The 6,157-nt window shown below is 33.0% G+C and overlaps 1 pseudogene; it reads right to left on the reverse strand.

The window, feature by feature from the left end:
* Positions 1–265: 265 nt before the first annotated feature.
* LOC118610513 lies at positions 266–384 on the reverse strand (annotated as a pseudogene).
* Between the last annotated feature and the right edge of the window lie 5,773 nt (positions 385–6,157).

Consider the following 6,157-nt stretch of genomic DNA (forward strand, 5'->3'; position numbering starts at 1 on the left):
AATATCAACTTCTTTATTGTTGTTTTGTTTTGTTTTGGTATATTTCCCATACATTTAAAATACACTCTTCTGTGCTTTTCAATTTCAGGTATGCCTTTTTAATGCAGACTATATTTAGATTCTAGTTTTTGATCCAGAGTAACCATCTTTTATTTGATTGTTTATTTGCCTTGGAATTACTGTAATTATTTACATATTTGGATTTGTGTATATTTATAGCATTATAATGTTTTACTCTCTTCTTTCTTGCTCACTTATTTTTTTACACCTACAGCACCTGATATTCCTACGTGGCCTCCCATTCAAGTATTAACCCAGCTCAACCCTGCTTAGCTTCCAAGATCAGACCAGATAGGGCATGTTCAGGGTGACATGGCCATAGACTTCTTGCTCACTTTTGAATTGATCAAGTTATCTTTAATTTATTTTCCTTCTCTATGACTTTGTTAGTTGTAAGCCCTTTTACTACTTTATTTACTCGAGAAACTGCAATGTGAATCTTTGACTCAGTAAAGTTTAATAACAATGAGTACTTTCTCTACAATGCATGAGGTGCTAAAAGTTTAAAATAATGTGACACAAATCCCCTCCTACCTTTTGTGCTATTGTTGCCAAGCATTTGAATTTAATTATACAGGCAATTCCAACAACATATATTGTTATTTATATTTTGTATATTTAGAATTTTCATAATTATTTGTATTTTCCAGCATTTTCATGATTGTGTTCAGGGTAAGCAAGAGAAGCTAAAAATTAAACATGGGAGATAAATAAAGGAAATTTAAAGAAAAGGAAAGAGTATTAAAATCTATTAATTTACTACTACATGACTAGGAAAGTGCACTGTGTTAATAACAATAAAATTAAGCATTCATTTTCTACATACCATGAGCCAGGCACTATCCTAATTCTTTATATTCAGTATGCCTTTAAAGCTTCAGAAAAAACCTGGAATTTGGTTTAGCCCCTTAAGTGTATACAGAACTAGGTAAAGCTCATTGTTCAGTCAATAAATAAACATTGTGTCCTTTCAGATGCTAGAAACTGTTTCAAGTGCTATAGATATAGTAAAGAAGCAGACAGGCAAAATCCTGGTCACTGCGATGGCTACCTTCTGCTGTGAGGAGATAGGCAATAAAAATAAACAAGTTAACATAAGAACAATTATATGATGTGAGAGATATGATAACTGCTGTAGAGAAAAATAAAGTATATGTTTGTTTTTCTATTTTATATTTGAGCAAATTCCTGAAGAAAATATCAGGCTGTACAAATCAACTAGGGCTCAGAAAAGTTAAAAATTACAAAATTTATCAAACTAATAAAATACTGTGTCAGTCTTGTCAATTACAAAGTCTAGGCTTGTTCCACTGGTCTGTAAAAGGAGGGAGACTAAAGGAAGGGCGTAATAAGGGGGGAAAAATCAAGTCTCAAGGTAATTTTAGTCTTTTCCAGATTAATTTTTTTCTTATCTCTCTTTGTTTTCTTATCTCATCTATTCTGTTTTCTTGCTTTATATTAAGGTAGATTCTTATTTCTCAAAATCAGTATATGGAATTATAAAATTCTAGAATCTTAAAGGAACTTTAAGGTTGATAGAAAGATGAAAGATAATGATGATAGACAGACGATAGATAGATGATAGATAGATAGATAAATAGATAGATAGACAGATGATAGATGATAGATGCATAGAGCTACCTGTTTTCTTGTAATCAGTTAACACCAATTAAAAATACATAGTTTGATGACAAAGAGCAGTGAATTTTATGTAAATAGGAAAAATAGATTGTGTTTAAAAATACCTATTGTTCATACGTTTTTTTTTTCTTTCCTGTATCTCTCCCAAAACTTCATTAAAAACTATTTTGCATGGAAAGAATCTCATTGTAATGGGAGATGAGAGAGGGAGAAACTAATAAAAAGCAGCTGAATTCCATCAAAGAGTAATCTAGTAGGCAGTACGTAGCATTGTCAAATAAAATAGAGAACACCCAGTTAAGTGTATCAAATAAGTAATAAGCAACAATTTTTTTTAAAAATAGAAATGTTCCAAACATTACATGGGAGAGTTATAGTTAAAAAAAAAAAAAAAAAACTAATAATAATTTATCTGAAATTCTTATTTGATTTAAAATTCAAAGTTCTATTTGTTAAAATATGGCAAACCTAGCAGTAGAAACAGCTCGTAAAATGATACAGAAACTAAACTAATTCAGCAGAAGGAGAACTTGGAGTCAAAAGGAAAACAGACTACCATGAAGCTATTGGGAGTGGGGCAGAAAATCTCACATGAAATCTGATTTATTTTTACAAGAGAAAACTTTATATGGCATATTTTACTCTAAAAGCAGTATGTTGATGGGGTTCCTAGATTTAATTTATTGATTGTGCTTTTGTATCTCTCTTGTCTTAATCTCTTTTCACTAATACTTTGGAAGATGCTTCTGGCTCTATTTCTTTATTTCGTAGAGGTAAATCTACACATAACTGCTGCTTGCAGATGCCAGAACACCTTTGAATGTACCTAACTACCTCATCTTCAAAGGGTTCGAAAGAGAACAGTTTTAATAATTGCTAATCATTAATTCTTTTATAAATGTAATTATCATTTTCATAACATACTTTAGAAAACATCTCATATATGCCTATCAATTGATATTTTTAAATCTAAGTAAATATATATACATGTATGTATAAAGCTATGCTGTTATACATGCAAAGTAAAAATAATTTTACTATATTTATGAGCAAACTCTTCAGTACTTGAAACTTGCAATTTGTTATGTAGACATAGACTCTAAGTTAAAAAGTATTTATTAACATTGCTAAAGATGTAAGAACGAAATAAAGCAATAAACATAAATAATTTTATGAAAATATACATTCATATTGTTATCATTTTTAAATGACTAAAACATTGGCACAGTATACTATGATACATATATTATTTGCCAATTAAGTATTACTTAGTTATATTTATTGATTGTATTTCTTTATCATTTAGCCAGTTTTATTGAGAATAACTGGGAAGGGTGATCCAAATCTGTAATTAAGCTTAGATTATTCATTTTTGTTTTGCAATGTCATAATGAATTTCTCATCCATACAAAATTTCATCATTTGAATAAAGTGTTTACATTTTTTCACGACCGTACTAAGACTATACAACATGATGAAAAACAAAACCATATGGAGGTAGCTATAATCATTAACAACTATTAAATAGAAATTATTTAACAAACTTGTTTTTACACAGCAATAGAGGCTTTGAGTTCACTAAGCTTGTCAAAAATGTTTAAAATCAGTTTGTATGTATATTCCAGTGCATGGCTTCTAAAGGTCATTTTTCTAAAGCATGCACACAAAAAGGCAAAGCGGATCCATTTATTCTCATATTACCCTCTCATCAAAGCTAGGGCTTAACTGCCATAAGAAAATATGGTATAGGTGACATTTTCTAAGACAATGACATGTACTTTACCTAGAACTTTTAATATTTTAGACTTAAGAGGTAGAAGAAAAAATAATATCCGAGATTTAATATTTTGCCTATCTGTGCTTCTATCATTTATGTTCTCCATAGAAACAGATTTCATACTCAAAAAAGATGTATTTGAAATATATCTAAGGAAATATTAGTGAAAAGACTATTTACAAAGTGTAGGTGATTGAGGAAACCAGAAAAGTTGGGTGAAGCATCTAGGGACTGCCAAGATCTGTTCATACTCATAAATCTGAAGAGGCAAGAGGATGGAACAATCACTAGAGCCTGGAAAATGTTGATTATGGTTATATGAGAGACTCCCAGAAAGAAGCTATGATGTTTAATAGACTTGGCTGGAGTTAGAGGAATATACAACCCAATCCTTCTGTCATATCCTTTGCAGGTGGCTAAACCAATCCAATGGTGAAACCGCTGGTCAAACAAACCCTATGGGGAAAATAGCTCATTGATGTAGTCTATACAGCTAATGTCCCAGGAAATGGAACACAATGGAAAAGGATGAAAAGGAAATCTGGAGAAGCAAACAAAAATATCCAGCACAGTTCATCCCTTTTGTTTCTTAGTACCTAGCTTGTTCTTTTTCTTGATGAGAAATTTGTGTAACCATACAAAATGTCATAAGCTCCCATTTATTCACATGATAATATCACTTTAGATGTATAATCACCTAAAATATAAAATGTTTGCCACCACCATTTCTTAATATAAGAAATGATTAATATAAAACCTGACTCAGTCTTAGTTCTATAAATTCAGCCTTTCAACACACATTTAATGCTTCTTTTATCCTCTGTAGTTACCTAAAACGGTTAGGATTATTTACCAAGTGGGGTGACCCAAACCCTTATTCCTAGAATCTGAGCCCTGTTTTTATTAGACTGCTGCCATGTCCCGTTGACTAAGGGGCTAGTAAAAGGTACTAAAAGCTAGCAAATCCTTTAGTCCCAGACATTGTATTCCTTGTCCTACTGTGTAGCAGCCATCCATTTTCTCCTTGATAATGAAGATCAATCCTTTGCCAGGAGTCATCCACCTCTCTGAATGATATGAGGAACACAGTGAAATTTCAGTTTCTTATTTAAAGGAGTGTAACTGTGTTCCCTAGACATTAGGACTTCCAAAGCCACTAAAATCAAGGTCATGGAGACAGTAAGCAAAAATTCTCTAGTGATTTATTTTGTGTAATAATAAGAAGAGAAAACACTCTGACCCTCATCCCTTAGTTTCTCTATTGTATGTATTCCAGCTATAACACCACATAGTGGTTTCTGGTCTATGGAATAAACATCATGCAATAAACTGAGAATGCCATGACCTCAGAGAGACTTGTTCCCTACTCAGTGCTGTAACTGAACTTTTAGTAAGCTGCTTCATCATTCTATAAAGCCAGCTGTAATTGAATCATGAGCATATGCTAAGTAAGTGAACTCTATGGATTGTCAGCTCACTGCTTTGCTTCTTTGTACAAATGGATAACATATACTTTGATTGGTGGTGATGTTATGTAGCATGTCATAGAAATGGATATTTGAAAGTCTCTGAATGGTGTTGCCGGCAGAAGTGTTACTGGCAGGAAGAAATGTGTGTGTGTGTGTGTGTGTGTGTGTGTGTGTGTGTGTGTGTGTGTATCTACATATGGGGATAAATATGATGAAAGAAGCTAACATAATCAGCCTGCCGCCAGATGAATGGCTATTTTTTTTGGGAAATAATACTATATCAGGTGCTCGGTATTCGCCTCTGGGGTCTGGCAATAGCCAGATTCTTGGTGAGGATAATTCTGGGATATAGAAATTATGTATGACCTTTATGGTAATCTCCATGCTATGTAAATCTCTCAAGGAAGAAACAAATGTCTAGGAAAGAGTAAATAACACCTATCTGAACAGTCACAATATCTTTTTATTTAAATGTTTTCTGATGCTCATTTACAGTGAATACATTATCTCCATCATTGGTGCCTATACCCAGAAGTCCATTCAATTACCTGTTGCCCAGATTTATCACCAATATTTTAAATCTAGTACTTTTAAAAACCTTAACTGGCCATCCAACACATTTGCTAGCATAGACATTGTCCTTAATCTCTCTTTTCACATGAAGGGAACAGACAGATGCCCCGCCTCAAGTTCTGTCTGCTGAGAGAAATTCCCTTTACTATAGCTTTCCGACCTCCCATGAGTGGGGCTATCCACTTCCAGGTGGTGTCAACATACTGTGTAGGAACATGCTTTTTCCTGCAGCATAAAGTGGTTATAGAGAGCTCCTTGTGAAACCTGAGTTGTCATATGAAGCAGAGGCAATAAAGCAGAAGAAACAGGTACGGTGGATGTCTGAGTTACCTGTCTGTATAGTGTATTTGTTTTATCCAGCCTGCCTTTGTTTTGTTCTTACACAGTTTATCTCTAGTTATCAGTGGAATGTTGGAATATACACCCAATTTTATGACTTAGTGAATTAGATAATACCCAAATCATCATGAACATTTTAGGTCATGCTTTTAATTTGTGCTTTATTATCAGGAATTTTAATTCTAGAAACACCAAAACCAACTTTTCAAATGGTCTCTGAGGTCGACAGGTGGGGCATTTAATAGTGGCAATATCTAGATCAACCCAGGTGAGGGAATATCTATACTGTTGAACTCAA

Source organism: Rousettus aegyptiacus, unplaced genomic scaffold, assembly GCF_014176215.1.
Source record: "Rousettus aegyptiacus isolate mRouAeg1 unplaced genomic scaffold, mRouAeg1.p scaffold_m13_p_12, whole genome shotgun sequence".
NCBI classification, from domain to species: domain Eukaryota; kingdom Metazoa; phylum Chordata; class Mammalia; order Chiroptera; family Pteropodidae; genus Rousettus; species Rousettus aegyptiacus.